The 16625-nt window shown below is 42.3% G+C and overlaps 1 protein-coding gene across 1 annotated transcript in view; it reads right to left on the bottom strand.

Annotated features, from left to right (window-relative positions):
* TADA3 (transcriptional adaptor 3) overlaps window positions 1-16625 on the bottom strand; it is a 701258-nt gene that overhangs the window by 154276 nt on the left and 530357 nt on the right. The window lies entirely within an intron of this gene.

The raw sequence follows: 16625 nt of genomic DNA, 5'->3' as shown, positions 1-16625 counted from the left end.
CCTGGCCTGATGGATCTGGGTTTTAAAATTTTCTCACTTTATTGCTTTATTGTATTCTTACTTTATTGCTCTGTACACTGCCCTGAGTCCTCCGGGAGAAGGGCGGTATATAAAACAAACAAACAAATAAATAAATAAATAAGGCTCTTCCTTCGTATAGTCCAGGGGTCTTCGAACTTGGCCCTTTTAGGACTTTGCTGGCTGGGGAATTCTGGGAGTTGAAGTCCACAAGTCTTAAAGTTGCCAAGGTTGGAGACCCCTGCTTCTGGAGGTACCCCTTTGCTCTGAAACTGGAAAGTAACAAATACACATAGTCCTCCACTTGCAGCAGTTCATTCAGTGACCGTTCAAAGTTACAATGCCACACTGAAAAAAGGGACTTACGGTTGATTTTCACACACCTGTTGCAGCATCCCCAAGGTCACGTGATCAGAATTCAGACGCTGGAAGTTTTTAAGAAGAGACTGGACAGCCATTTGTCTGAAATGGTATAGAGTTTCCTGCTTGAGCAGGGGGTTGGACTAGAAGACCTCCAAGGTCCCCTCCAGCTCTGTTATTCTCTAACCAGTCATTCTTAGTACAGTTAGGAGACTATGGTTTGTTCAGGCACTTGCCCCAGCTGTCTACCTATCACCTGTTCCTGTTCAAGCCAACTCCTTTTGACTTTTGACAGTTTCCTCCCAAGGACATCAAGGAAGCTTCCATTTACTTCATAGGACTAATATAAGTCTGGTTGACTTATTCACACAACACACTGCAGGTAGTCCTCGATTTATGACCTGTAAGTCACCCCCTTCTTTTCCTCTGCGGCCAAATAGGAATTATTTTAAATTGCTAACAAAGTCTCCCTTAATTCTTTGTTAGCAATTTAAAATTTACACACACACACACACACACACACACACACACACACACACACACACATATATATATATATATATATATATATATATATATATATATATATATATATATATATATATATATATATATATATATATATATATATATATATATATATATATATAAGGGACGCGGTGGCTCAGTGGGTTAGGACGCTGAGCTTGTCGATCAGAAGGTCGGCAGTTTGGCGGGTCAAATCCTGAGTGCCGCGTAGCAGAGTGAGCGCCTGTTACTCGTCCCAGCTTCTGCCAACCTAGCAGTTCGAAAGCACGTAAAAATGCAAGTAGATAAATAGGGACCGCTACGGTGGGAAGGTAACAACGTTCCGTGCGCCTTTGGCGTCCAGTTGCCTCTTGAAAAAGCATCTTTGGGACCACCATGACCTGGACGATTGAGAATCTCCATAGTTAAGACACGAAATAGCTTGATCTGAGCTGGGAGCACTCAAAATGGTGCGTGCTATTTTGAGCGTTCCCTCTTACAGATCAAAATAATTCCCTGTCCTCATGCGCCTCCCTCTCCTAATCAATGCCTAAGTCAACCTGAATGGGTGCTCTTGAAGCCCAGAGAGATGAAGAAGTTGCATCATCCCCTCCTTTTCTTGGCTGGCCTTTGAGGGGTATTTAAGAGCAGCCCAAACCGCAGATACCGGTAGGGGATAATGGTTCGGTTCTCATGCCGTGGAAAGCTTCATCTGCTGATTGCAGCAGATTAATAATCAGGCTGGACCACAATGGGACTTGTTAAACAAAACAAGGCTGCAGCTGCTCTGCTTTAGCAGCAAGTCCAAGCAGGACACATTATTAACTTATCTCCAGCAAGGTGTGTTGTTGAGTTTTTTTGGGTTTTTTCCCCTACCTATATACGGGTAGTCCTCGACTTACAACTTTTCGTTTAGTGACCATTCAGAATTACAACGGCACTGAATAAAGTAACTTATGACCATTTTTCACACGACCATTGCAGCTTCCCCATGGTCACATGATCAAAATTCAGACACTTGGCAACTGGTTCATATTTATGACAGTGGCAGGCAGCGTCCTGGGGTCACGTGTTCAGCTTTTTTTGTGACCGTCTGACAAGCAAAGTCAATGGGATTCGCTTAACAACCGTGTTACTAATTTAACAGTTGCAGGGATTCACTTCACAGCTGTGGTTATAAAATGGGGCAAAACTCATCGAACAACTATCTCACTTAGCAGCAGAAATTCTTTGGGCTCAACTGTGGTCAGGGACTACCTGTACATTACAGGAAGGACTTCCAACCGTGGAGGCGACAGTTAGGAGAAAGAAAATGGCCAGGGCTATCCTAAATTTGGGGAGAGTTGCAAAGGTGTTACTGCTTCTATTTTGGCCCTTTTGCATTCTGAGCCAATAATCTGCCTTTCCTTTTTTTCCCCCCATTCTGGTTCAGCTCCTTCCTATTCACCCCTACAAATCTGCTCTCTTAACTGATTGGAGGATTAGGTCATTATTAATCTGAAAAGCTTGATGGACAACCCAGCCTGGTTTTGTTATGATTGTTGTTGTTTCACAGTATAATGTTATTGTAGATACAGCTCTGAGCAAAGTAGGGATTTTTATCATGAAATGAGAAGTTTTGTCTGTAAATAATCGGCTTAGATTCCAGATGACTTTTATTACAGAGCAAAATTCTTACATGGTAATTCAATAAACTTTAATATACAACACAGAATGTGGCTCCTCCTCCTTGTTAATTGGCTTCCTTCAGTATGCATCAGATCTTCCAAGGGGGCTGTGTGGAAAAATCAGTGATTGGGTTTTTACTGGATTTATTTTTGCCTTTTGTGCAGAAGATATCCATAAAATTAGCAGATAACAGGGAAGAGCATCAGCTCACTTGCACTAAGTTTTAATGTAGTTTTATCGAATGTATGAATGAGATATTGTAATTTGCTGACTGCCATTTGACATATTTGTAAAGCAAATGCTGTAATTTGTCCAATAAAACAAGACTTAAAGTAGTATATATGAACCTAAGTACCACCATGGTTTGAAACAATCGTGGATATCGCATTGAAAGGAGAATACTGATAATCTGAAATCAAGTCATCAAGAGAAATCAAACAAAACAATATTTTATTGCTGGGCAAGAAATGATTAAGAGGCAGTGATTCAGTTTAATCACAGTGAGGCACAGTATGGTTTGGTTTTGGCCTATGATGGGTGAGATCAGTTATTTTGACTTTATAAACCATGTCTTACGGTTTAGTGTCCCAGAACCATAGGTGACTCCTGAAATCCTTGGGTATAGCCACAAGTAATTGTTTATAAAGGTGTAATTTTTAATGTGACAGATGTGGGAAAGTACTAAATATTTGATTTTTGAGATTGTGTGCCATCACGTTGAAATCAATTCTTAGCAACCATATAGCATGACAATTGATTGCTAACTCATTTTTCTTTTTTTCTTTTTTTTTATTAAAAAGTTTTACAGTACATTTTAGAATACAAAACCCCTCCCCTCCCCCTCCCCTCTCCCCAAACCTCCCCAACTCTCCCCTCCCCTCCCCTCCCCCCTCCCCGACTTCCCAGAGCTAAATACAGGGTATAAAAATACAAACAAACATAATCTAAAATATGCAAACAACAATAAGATATTAAGTTCTATCGCACTTTAACTCTTAATAAAATAACTACAAGCTAATTATACATCATATAAATCCGCTACTTATTCAAATGCTAAGTGAAACTTTTTAGTCCCATATTTATTCTGAATATAATCTATCCATCTCTTCCACTCCACAGTATATCTCTGTTGCGATTGATCTTTCAAATACGCTGAAATCTTTGCCATCTCCGCCAAGTTAGAAACTTTTAAAGTCCATTCTTCTATAGTCAGCAGTTCTTCCTTCTTCCAATATTGCGCTCCTAAAAGTCTCGCTGCCGTAATTAAATTCAGCATCAATTTAATATCTACAACAGTGGTATCTGTGATAATACCCAATAAAAACAATTGCGGAGAAAACTTTATCCTTTTCTTGAATATTTTTTGCATATTCCACCAAATTTTAATCCAAAAAGCTTTAACCTTTTTACAAGTCCACCATATATGAAAATACGTTGCATCCTCACAGCCACACCTCCAACTAACTCATTTTTCAAATCTTCCACATCATCACCACCGTAACTCAGTCACCCCTCTTGCTGCTGATTGTCCTTATCTTCTCTTTCCTTCCACCTTTCCCAGCATTTGAGCCTTTTCCAGAGAGCGACCTCTTCACACCATGTGTCGAAAATAGGATATGTTAAGCCAATTATTTGGGCCTCAAGGAAGAACTCTGGCTTAATTTGTTTCGTGATCCATTGGTTTGTTTTCTTGGCTGTTCTTAGTCTTCCCCAACACCAAAGCTCAAAGTTCAAAAGCATCCATACTCTTCCCATCCTTCTTCCAAGTCCAACTTTTGCTTCCATAGACTTTCACAGCTTGCATGATCCTAATTTTTGTAGGTATAGACCAGGGGTCTTCAAACTTGGCCCTTTTATGATTTGTGGACTTCAATCCCAGAATGCCTCAGCCAGGCATGCTGGCTGAGGAATTCTGGGTAGTCCATAAGTCATAAAAGGGCCAAGTTTGAACACCCCTGGTATAGACACATCACAGCATTTGAATATCTTTTCCAGAACCCCTCATGGTTGTAGAGCTAGTCTGTGTTGTATTTGACTGTTGTTCCTTCAACAGTAAAGTAACAAGCAGCCAAGAAATACAACAGACTGGCACTTGGTTGATCCTAAAAGGCATATCCTTGGTTGATCCTAACCCATATTATCTGTGTTTCATTGTAAGGAAACCAAACTTAGTTTGGGTTTTGGTTCCTTCCTATGGCAATTTGGACTGCAGACTTTGATGCAGAAAAAGTTGGGCATTGCTCAATCCCATCTGTGGCTGATTAAAGTGCAATCAAACATGCCACCCCTTACTATGGTGAGAGAACTAAAATTCATCCATCTTAATGTATTTGAAAGTCTCGATACATATTGGCATAAATACATTTTCTATTGTTTTAAATGGTAGGACACAAACTCATTTTTTAAGTGTCAGGCTCCATACAAATTTTATTTTAATCACCATAACCATTATTATAATTTAGTTCCTAATTACAAATAGGAACATCATTGATAAGCTTCAGTATAACTTTTTCAGATTATTCCACTCAAATTTCATTTGCTCTAGTCTAGGATAATCTTGGGGACGCGGTGGCTCAGTGGGTTAGGACGCTGAGCTTGTCAATCAGAAGGTTGGCAGTTTGGCGGGTCAAATTCTGAGTGCCGCGTAACAGAGTGAGCGCCTGTTACTTGTCCCAGCTTCTGCCAACCTAGCAGTTCGAAAGCACGTAAAAATGCAGGTAGAAAAATAGGGACCACTACGGTGGGAAGGGAACAGCGTTCCGTGCGCCTTTGGTGTCTAGTCATGCCGGCCGCATGACCACGGAGACGTCCTCGGACAAGTGCTGGCTCTTCGGCTTTGAAACGGAGATGAGCACTGGCCCCTAGAGTTGGAAACGACTAGCACGCATGTGCAGGGGAACCTTTACGTTTACTTTATTATATATATATTTCTGTAGGCCATAGTCTTCCAAGTGCTTTCGTTGAAACAAAGACAGGAAGTCTAGAAAGGAAAGGTTGGGTGATTTCAGACAGAGGAATGTTAATATCAATCGCAATCAAGCCATCCTAGCATCTCTTCTGCAATATTTTTTTCCTTGGGAAGAAAAATGAAAAAAGTCATAGGAGCAAAAGGGGAGGTTTACAAATAGGAGATCTTCTGTAAAACATCTATGGCTGAGCCATAGGGACCACTACGGTGGGAAGGTAACAGCGTTCCGTGCGCCTTTGGCATCTAGTCATGCCAGCCACATGACCACGGAGACGTCCTTGGACAAGCGCTGGCTCTTCGGCTTTGAAATGGAGATGAGCACCGGCCCCTAGAGTTGGAAACGACTAGCCTGGATGTGGATGTGTCTGGTGGTGAAAGGAAAGTCCGATGCTGTAAAGATTTTTTCTCCATAGGAACCTGGAATGTAAGATCCATGAATCAAGGAAAGCTGGACGTGGTCAAACAAGAGATGACAAGACTGAACATCGACATCTTAGGTATCAGCGAACTAAAATGGACAGGAATGGGTGAATTTAATTCAGATGACCACCAGGTATACTACTGCGGGCAAGAATCCCTCAGAAGAAATGGAGTAGCCTTCATAGTCAATAAAAGAGTAGGAAAAGCAATACTGGGATACAATCCTCAAAATGACAGAATGATCTCAGTTCGAATCCAAGGCAAACCATTCAATATCACAGTAGTCCAAGTCTATGCCCCAACCACCAGTGCTGAAGAGGATGAAATTGACCGGTTCTATGAAGCCCTACAGCACCTTATAGAACTAACACCAAAAAATGATGTCCTTATCATCATGGGGGATTGGAATGCTAAAGTAGGAAGCCAAAAGATAACCGGAATAACAGGCAAGTTTGGCCTTGGAGTACAAAATGAAGCAGGGCACAGGCTGATAGAATTTTGTCAAGAGAATACGATGGTCATAGCAAACACTCTTTTCCAACAACCCAAGAGACGGCTCTACACATGGACATCACCAGACGGTCATCACAGAAATCAGATTGACTATATGCTCTGCAGCCAAAGATGGAGAAGCTCTATACAGTCAGTAAAAACAAGACCAGGAGCTGATTGTGGCTCAGACCATGAGCTTCTCCTTGCAAAGTTTAAGCTTAAACTGAAGAAAGTAGGGAAAAGCACTAGGCCACTCAGGTATGAATTAAATCATATCCCTGTTGAATATACAGTAGAGGTGACAAATAGATTTAAGGAATTAGATCTGATAGACAGAGTGCCTGAAGAACTATGGACAGAGGTTCGCGACATTGTACAACAGGTAGCAACCAAAACCATCCCAAAGAAAAAGAAATGTAAGAAAGCAAAATGGCTGTCTGAGGAAGCTTTGCAAATAGCTAAGGAAAGGAGGGAAGCGAAAGGCAAGGGAGAAAAACATAGATATGCCCAATTGAATGCAGAATTCCAGAGAATAGCTAGAAGAGATAAGAATGCCTTCTTAAATGAACAGTGCAAAGAAATAGAAGAAAACAATAGAATAGGGAGGACCAGAGATCTTTTCAAGAAAATTGGAGAGATGAAGGGAACGTTTAATGCAAAAATGGGCATGATAAAGGACCAAAATGGCAGGGACCTAACAGAGGCAGAAGAGATTAAGAAGAGGTGGCAAAATTACACAGAAGAACTATACAAGAATGAGCTTAATGTCCCTGATAATCACGATGAGGTGGTCACTGACCTCGAGCCAGACATCCTAGAATGTGAAGTGAAGTGGGCCTTAGAAAAGCTGAGCAACAACAAAGCTAGTGGAGGTGACAGTATTCCAGCTGAGCTATTCAAAATCTTAAAAGATAGTGCAGTAAAAGTGCTACACTCAATTTGCCAGCAAATTTGGAAAACTCAACAGTGGCCACAGGATTGGAAAAGATCAGTTTACATTCCAATTCCAAAGAAAGGCAGTGCCAAAGAATGTTCAAACTATCGCACCATTGCACTCATTTCTCATGCTAGTAAAGTCATGCTTAAAATCCTACAAGCTAGACTTCAACAGTATGTGGATCGAGAACTACCAGAAGTACAGGCAGGATTTCGAAGAGGCAGAGGAACTAGAGATCAAATTGCCAACATACGCTGGATCATGGAGAAAGCTAGGGAGTTCCAGAAAAACATCTACTTCTGCTTCATTGACTATGCTAAAGCCTTTGATTGTGTGGATCATAACAAACTGTGGCAAGTTCTTAAAGAGATGGGAGTACCAGACCATCTTATTTGTCTCTTGAGAAACCTATATGCGGGTCAAGAAGCAACAGTGAGAACTGGACATGGAACCACTGATTGGTTCAAAATTGGGAAAGGAGTCCGGCAAGGCTGTATACTGTCGCCCTGCCTATTTAACTTATATGCAGAGCACATCATGAGAAAGGCAGGGCTAGATGAATCAAAAGTTGGAATTAAGATTGCCGGAAGAAATATCAACAACCTAAGATACGCAGATGATACCACTCTAATGGCAGAAAGTGAAGAAGAACTAAAGAGCCTCTTGTTGCGGGTGAAGAAGGAGAGTGCAAAACTTGGGTTGAAACTTAACATTAAGAAAACCAAGATCATGGCATCTGGCCCTCTCAATTCCTGGCAAATAGATGGGGAAGAAATGGAGGTAGTGACAGATTTTATTTTCCTGGGCTCCAAGATCACTGCAGATGGGGACTGTAGCCAAGAAATTAAAAGACGTTTGCTCCTGGGGAGGAAAGCCATGACAAATCTAGACAGCACACTAAAAAGCAGAGACATCACCCTGTCAACAAAAGTGCGTATAGTCAAGGCTATGGTCTTCCCAGTTGCAATGTATGGCAGTGAAAGTTGGACCATAAGAAAGGCTGAGCGCCAAAGAATTGAGGCCTTTGAACTATGGTGCTGGAGAAGACTCCTGCGAGTCCCTTGGACTGCAAGGCGATCAAACCGGTCAGTCCTAGAGGAGATCAATCCTGACTGCTCTTTAGAAGGCCAGATCCTGAAGCTAAAACTCAAATACTTTGGCCACCTAATGAGAAGGAAGGACTCACTGGAGAAAAGCCTAATGCTGGGAAAGATCGAGGGCAATAGAAGAAGGGGACGACAGAGAATGAGGTGGCTGGATGGAGTCACTGAAGCAGTAGGCGTGAGCTTAAATGGACTCCAGAAGATGGTAGAGGACAGGAAGGCCTGGAGGAATGTTGTCCATAGGGTCGCGATGGGTTGGACACGACTTCGCAACTAACAACAACAACAACAACAAGCCTGCATGTGCGGGGGAACCTTTACCTTACCTTTAGGATAATCTTAAAGTTACCAGATCTGGGCTGCAAACCTCCCCAGGGCCACTGCAATTTCCCTTCCCTTTCCCTTTTGCCGCCATATAGCTCTATAGTTCATGTAGCTCTAATAAACACAAGCTTGCTTCGAGGAGACGTTACCAAGCATCACATATATACCTTCCTGCCTCCGTGATAAATTGATGACTACAGCTTTAATAAAGACCGTAGGGGGGCAGGCGCTGTTTTATGAAGTGGCCCGCCCTAATCCTTCGGCGTTGCGTTAAAACCTGCGGAATCCACACTCCGTCTGACCGTGAAGCGATTTTTCATACTAGCGCTTGAAGCAAAGCGATCCGGGGGCTCGACCGGCAGTCGAGGCTCTTTGCAAACGGTGGTAGTGGTCCCTATTTTTCTACTTGCATTTTTACGTGCTTTCGAACTGCTAGGTTGGCAGAGGCTGGGACGAGTAACAGGTGCTCACTCTGTTACGCGGCACTCGGGATTCGACCTGCCAAACTGCCGACCTTCTGATCGACAAGCTCAGCGTCCTAACCCACTGAGCCACCGCATCCTTTTTGTGACGTGATAGCAGTGTTCAATATCTCGGGTTGTCACAAAGAAGAGAGAGTCAGGCACCATAAGGCACCTGAAGGCAGGACAAGAAGCAACAGGTGGAAACTAACCAAAGAGAAAAAGCAATGTAGAACTAAGGAGAAATTTCCTGACAGTTAGAACAATTAATCAGTGAGTGGAACAACCTGCCTCCAGAAGCTGTGAATGCTCCAACACTGGAAATTTTTAAGAAGAGAGCAGACAACCATTTGTCTGAAATATAGGCTGTGGTGGCAAACCTATGGCACACGTGCCACAGGTGGCACACAGAGCCCTCTCTGTGGGCATGAGCGCTGTCGCCCCAGTCCTAGGCCTTCAGCTGGGTTTTATAAAACCTTTTTGTTTTAGCCCTCCGCCACCGTGTGCAAAAAAAAAAAGTTCAATCAATTTTAACTTCTTGCGGGGGGGGGGGGGAAGATCTCGCAAAATTGGAATTGATTGAACTTTTTAGTCCCACCCAGTCTGCCTTTACAACTGCAGCCACGCCCACCCAATGGGCCACACCCACCTGGCACCCGACAATATATAAGTGGGTTTTGGGTTGCAGTTTGGGCACTCGGTCTCTGAAAGTTTCACCATCACTGTTATAGGGTTTCCTGCCTGAGCAGGGGGTTGGACTAGATGACCTCCAAGGTCCCTTCCTATTATTATTATTATTATTATTATTATTATTATTATTATTATTATTATTATTAACAATAACAATAACAATAACAATAATAATAAAACATGAAACTCAGTCAACTGAACACTCAAATTGACTGGCACTAATGGTTGACACAGGTTGCTGCCAGCATCCTAGGTATCAACCAGGTATTATTATTATTATTATTATTATTATTATTATTATTATTATTATTATTATTATTATTATTATTATTATTATTATTATTATTATTATTATTATTATTTACTACTACTATTATTCTTACTATTATTGTTGTTATTATCATCATGATCATCATCTTTTCAGGCCACTGAAAGGGTCATTGTTAGGACAAAATGAAGGAAGATCCATACTTCGTGCTCTTGGAGAAAAATGAGTAACTAAAGCCGAGTGGAACAGAGTGATATAGGGTTTCTCCTGCTTGAGCAGGGAATTGGACTAGAAGACCTCCATGGTCCCGTCCAACTCTGTTAATTCTGTTGTGTTGTTGTTTTGAGCTGTGCTATGCAGATGTTCAGAGGCTCCTCTGACAAATATCTAGGGTTCAGTATGTCAATGAACACTCAATCATCCAGGCCAAAGGTATCTAAAGGTTGAAACTGGACCTAACTTTGTTAGTCTGAGATCATCCAGGCCAAAGGTATCTAAAGGTTGAAACTGGACCTAACTTTGTTAGTCTGAGATGTTTCGTTGCTCATCCAAGCAACTTCATCAGTCAGAGCAAAATTAGTTGGTCAGAGGATCAGAATCACTGGAATATACTGACCCTTGTCACAGCAATTTCAGGAGTTTCTACCCAAAAACGAAATGAGCAACAAAACGAAAGTTTGGTCCAGTTGTCATGATTCAACCTTTAGATATCCAGGGTTCAGCTGACCTGAAGTAACCACCAGAATCAAAGTCAGCTGTATTTTTTTTTACACCAACGGGTATAAGGTCTAGGTATTGCTGGGGAAACATTACCGTTTTGATGTAGAAAATAACAGTACTAACAGAATAAAATGAGCATCTGAAACTTTGTGCATATCCAGATGGGTTTTCCTCCCTAAAAACATTTGAAAAAATAAGAAGATCCGTTCACTGCTGCCCCAATAACTGCAATCCACTGACTGCAATTTGACACTCAGCCAGAATTTGGCAACTCCAGCATGTTGTGGAAACCCAGCTACCTCGTAAAGGAAGGGGGCTTAAAGGAGTGGAGGAGTTGGCAATTATTTATTAATTTAGTAAATTTATATGCTGCCCATCTCACTGTCCAATATTTCAACTTACACCCAGCTGTTCCCATTGGCAGGAAATGAGGTATTTTTCTTCTCCGATCAGGATCATTTTCAAACTCAATCTTTATTTTGCCAGCTTCTCCCCTTATACCAATTCTAACTGTTCTATTTAGTTTTCATAGTATTATCCTGCTGACAGATTGACAGAAAGACAGATAGTCCTTGGACAGTCCTGAATCCCTTTACATATTTCCTTCTGCATTCTCAGCATCTATATGTGACCTGCTATGCAAACGCTTCAAAACATGGTTTGTTTAACCATGATTTGCTAAAACAAATCGTAATTAGCTCAGTTTCGCTGTAAGCCACAAATACACTAAGCCACTAATACATTAAGGCAAAAACTAAGCCACCCGCATTTTGGTTGAGCATAATTATGAATTCAACCATAACCACCAACCCAGAATCAAAGATCACCCAATAAAAATGAATCCTGGGAGAATCAGGAGAAACATATTTTTTAATACATGTAATTAAGCACGATACAGTGCAAGGCTAGCCACCAGTTCGGATGGTTGCCAAAAGTGGGTTGGACCAGTTGATGAAAGTCCTGGGGGGTGTCCATGTTTATTAGCCACGATGGTGATGTATAATGCCATTTTGGAAGCCATCTGCCAAGAGACTAATGGGCTTTTCTGTGCAGTTGGTTGGCTACTCTAAGAACAGCCTGCTGGATGATATGGGCCAGGAATCCGATCCAACAGGGCACTCCTTATTTAGTTATGACACAAGCATTTAGCATCATACATTTGTGTAGTGTGGACACAGTTCCCACAAAACTCCAGGGAGAGAGATACTTTACTAAAATGGAGAAATTTCATGCAACTGCCCAACAGTTTACTCTTGAGAGTAAAGAGAGTAAAGCTGTGCAAGCAAATGTTTTATCATGCCCTCATCAAAATCTGCTGGACACTTCTTGGACTGGATAAAATAAATTGGGCTACAATGGACAAATCTGTCTTCAAAGCAACATTTCTGCTTTAGGGAGATGCCATGACTCTGTTCAGCCAAAAGATCATGTCCCACTATTATATTGGGGTTTCTTGACTGCTGTAACCTTTTTTTTTGAAGACATAATTTGAAATGGTTGAATTTCAAAATGGTGGCTGTTTTTCTTTTGAATATTTTGTTCCTTTGGCTGTTGTGTTTTTAAAGAGATTTGTATTGTAAATCAAGAAGCCACCAAAGATAGCTCTTCCAGGAACTTGGTAGGGGACTTTTGACAAGCTGGCCCATGTGCAAATCATAGAAATAACCTACACAGAGAGAGAGAGAGACAGACACAGACACAGAAACAGACACAGACACACACACACACACACACAGAGAGAGAGAGAGAGAGAGAGAGAGAGAAAGAGAGAGAGAGAGAGAGAGAGAGAGAGAGAGAGAGAGAGAGAGAGAGAGAGAGAGAGAGAGAGAGAGAGAGAGCTGATGCTAAATAATTAGCTTAAGTAAAACCAGGGTTTATCAAATAAACAAGAAGTCAGTTTACACACAGTAGACTAAGCCAACAAAAAATAAGCCACACGATTGGTAAACATCAAGTCCCTTGAATGCAAGGTGATCAAACCGGTCAGTCCTAGAGGAGATCAACCCTGACTGCTCTTTAGAAGGCCAGATCCTGAAGTTGAAACTCAAATACTTTGGCCACCTAATGTGAAGGAAGGACTCACTGGAGAAGAGCCTAATGCTGGGAAAGATTATGGGCAAGAGAAGAAGGGGACGACAGAGAATGAGGTGGCTGGATGGAGTCACTGAAGCAGTAGGCGTGAGCTTAAATGGACTCCAGAAGATGGTGGAGGACAGGAAGGCCTGGAGGAACGTTGTCCATAGGACCACAATGGGTCACGACTTCGCAACTAACAACAACATTGGTAAACATAATGTGGAATCTATATCATTCCTAACACAAAAAGAATGACTCCCAGTTTGATCTAGTGGTTAAGGCACCAGGCTGGAAAGCAGGAGACTGTGAGTTCTAGTCCTGCCTTAGCCATAAAAGCCAGCTGGGCGACTTTGGGCTAATCATTCTCTTTCAGCCCAACTCACCTCACAAGGTTGTTGTTGTGGGGAAAATAGGAGGAGGAAGGTGTGTTGGATATGTTCAATGCCTTGAATTATTTTTTTTCAAATAATAAAGGCAGGATAGAAGTAACTAATTTTTTTTTTAAAAAAAATTATTTTAATGAGACAATCCCCTGCCATTATAAGAATGCTGTTTTTAAACTGGCAGGGAGGAGAATCCTAACTCTGCCAGCCCAACCACCATTCCCCAGAGAAGGATACTGTAGGTGTGTAGGCCTTTGTGCTGCAGCCAGATCTCTGCATATGGGCTCAGCAGGTCTTTCTCCTCTCATGGACATACAGGAAAAAATAGCTCTGGGATGAAAGTCAGCCAACTGTACAACGTAAAAGTTTGCATTTCTATCCTGGCTATCTGTAAATACTGATCTATAAATACCCACCCGGGAGAGTCCAGATTTTGCTTTGGCAGCAAGGCAGCAACAGAGCCAGGAAAATATTAGAGAGCAAAGCAGGAAGCCGTTGCAACAGGTGCAGAGCGACGAAAAAGAATGGTAAATCGAGAACTTCCCAGCTGTCCTGGCTCTCAGCTGCACTGGAGTTGAGCTGTGGATCTACAGACTTGAGCGCAATCCAATCCTCATTGACATGGCTATGCCAGGGGATTTGGGACGATCCACCCTCTCTCTTTCCAGCTGAGTTTCTTTCCAGAGACTAAAAAAGAGAAGCAGGCAAAGCTTCTTGGATGTTACTCCCCCAAGCTCCCAAGCCTGGCAGATCAGGAAGTGGAGTTTCCCCAATCTGCTTAAAGGGTGCATCCGGAGAATGAGCTGGGCTACACCCTGACTCTGCAGAAGGTGTAAGTTTCATGCATTTGCTGGATTGTAGTGGAAGATAATGTGGTTCAGCTCCAAGGAGCTGTTTCCAGTCTTAGGAAGACCAAGATGGATCACTGAGGACTTCAGATGCACCTGGGTTACAGCTGGCTTGGTTTTAACTAGCCTGGAGGAACACCCTTTTTTCTTGATTTTGCTAATTACATCGATTTCTTTAGCATATGGGGGGGGGAGTCAGCCACCATCTCAGACAAATGGCAGCCCACTCTATGCTCTTTATTGGGAAGTCCACTCACCATCTAGTGTGCTTGTTAATGGTGAACATTGGGAGGAAATAATGTAACCAGGGTTAGAATGAATCATGCGCACTCAAGTGTTCTTAATTGCAATTTATTTATTTATGGAATGTATTTATCAAATAACTTGATCAATAAGTGATCGATCATATTGATCAATGAGTGATCAATGTCTGGTTTTACATTTTATAGTGTAGCAAATAGCTTTAGTAGACTTGATATTCAAGAGACAACGTTTTTATTCATACTGGCTCCATTTTAACATTACAGCAAAGGTGATTTTGGGGGAGTTGTTTTGTATTCAACTGATAAAACCCATTTTGTTAAAAAATCAAGAGCCTGTGTTTTTTTCTAAAGTTGACTTTTACTCCAAAGGACACATTTGCAGTAAAAAAAATAAATCAATTTTTAAAAAACGAGTCCTTGAGTTTTTTAAAAATGGATTTTATTGATTGAATACAAAACAATATATACATACTGATGACCTGTTTAAAATCTTGTGACCTTCAGTGGGTTACAGAAATAAAAAAACACACACACAGCACAACAATATTGATTAGGATAGTGAAACCATTGACAAATATTATTGTTAAAGATGATATAAATTGATGCTCATAATGTAAAATTGGATTTAATGGACATTTGGATATAACAGAGCCTCCTCTGACAATGCTTTTTTAAACTGTGGTTTTATTACATGTATCTCATGATTTAGAGATGAAATAGCTCTGGCCAAAATGGGAGAACCTTATTTCCCAATGTTACTCCCGATTTTCTTTCAAGCCAAGCCCTCCCTCCACTAAAGGCTGAATATAGCTGAATAAATAACCAGGACAGATTATACCTAGAATATGTGTGAGAAGAGTCCCTTTCTGCTTTTCTGGACATGGGTGTCCAAGTTGACTCACACAAGGCCAGATCATCCAAGCTTCCCGGCGGGAATGCAAGGGACCTTTTCTTGCAATCTTTGCTAATGTGGTTGATGATCCTCAGCCAGATACCTCAAAGAACCCAAAGACTTGGGTTTGGCTAAAGAAAAGAAGAAATAAGGGTGACATGTTAGCAGTATTTGAGGAGCTGCCACAAAGACAGCCATTTGTCCGAAATGGTACATGGTTTCCTGCCTGAGCAGGGGGTTGGACTAGATAACCTCCAAGGTCCCTTCCAACTTTATTATTATTATTATTAAGAGGAGGGCGTCAAATTATTCTCCAAAGCACCAGAGGGCAAGACAAGAAACAATGGTTGGAAACTGACCAAAGAGAGAAGCAACCTGGAATTAAGGAGAAACTTCCTGACAGTGAGGACAATTAACCAGTGGAACAGCTTGCCTCCAGATGTTGTGAGTGCTTCATCACTGGAGGTTTTTAAGAAGAGAATGAACTGTGACTTGTGTGAGATGGTATAGGACATGCTCCTGCTTCAGCGGGGGGGGGGAGGGGCTGGACTAGAAGACCTCCAAGGTCCCTTCCAGCTCTATTCGGGTCAACCAGACTATTCCATCTCTAACGATGGGGGGTGAGGTGTTACCCCCCGTTGATAGGGCTCGCAACTTGGGCATCCTCCTGGATTCACGACTCAATTTTGAAGACCATATAGGAGCCGTGACCAGGGGGGCTTTTGCCCAGGTTCGCCTGGTGCGCCAGTTGCGACCCTATCTGGACCGAGATGACCTACGCACAGTCACTCATGCGCTCGCGACCTCCCGTTTAGACTACTGCAACGCTCTCTACATGGGGCTGCCCTTGAGGACCACTCGGAGGCTTCAGCTGGTGCAGAATGCGGCCGTGCGAGTTGTGATGGGGGTCTCCCGATACTCCCATGTAACACCTCTACTCCGCGAGCTGCATTGGCTTCCGGTTGCCCTCCGGGTGAGATTCAAGGTGCTGGTGATGACCTATAAAGCCCTAAATGGCTTGGGTCCGGGATATCTGAGGGAACACCTGCTGCCGGCATCAAGTTCCCTTCGTCCAGTGCGCTCCCACAGGGAGGGTCTTCTCAGGGTGCCACCGGTAAGAGATTGCCAGCGGACGACACCCAGGGATAGGGCCTTCTCAGTGGGGGCGCCTGACCTTTGGAACCAGCTGCCAGTGGAGCTGAGGACTGCCCCCGACCTCCGTTCATT

Source organism: Vipera berus (genome assembly GCF_964194415.1).
Source record: "Vipera berus genome assembly, chromosome: 2".
Lineage (NCBI taxonomy): Eukaryota > Metazoa > Chordata > Lepidosauria > Squamata > Viperidae > Vipera > Vipera berus.
The sequence above is the reverse complement of the archived record's forward strand: the minus strand, read 5'-3'. Positions and strand labels throughout refer to the sequence as shown.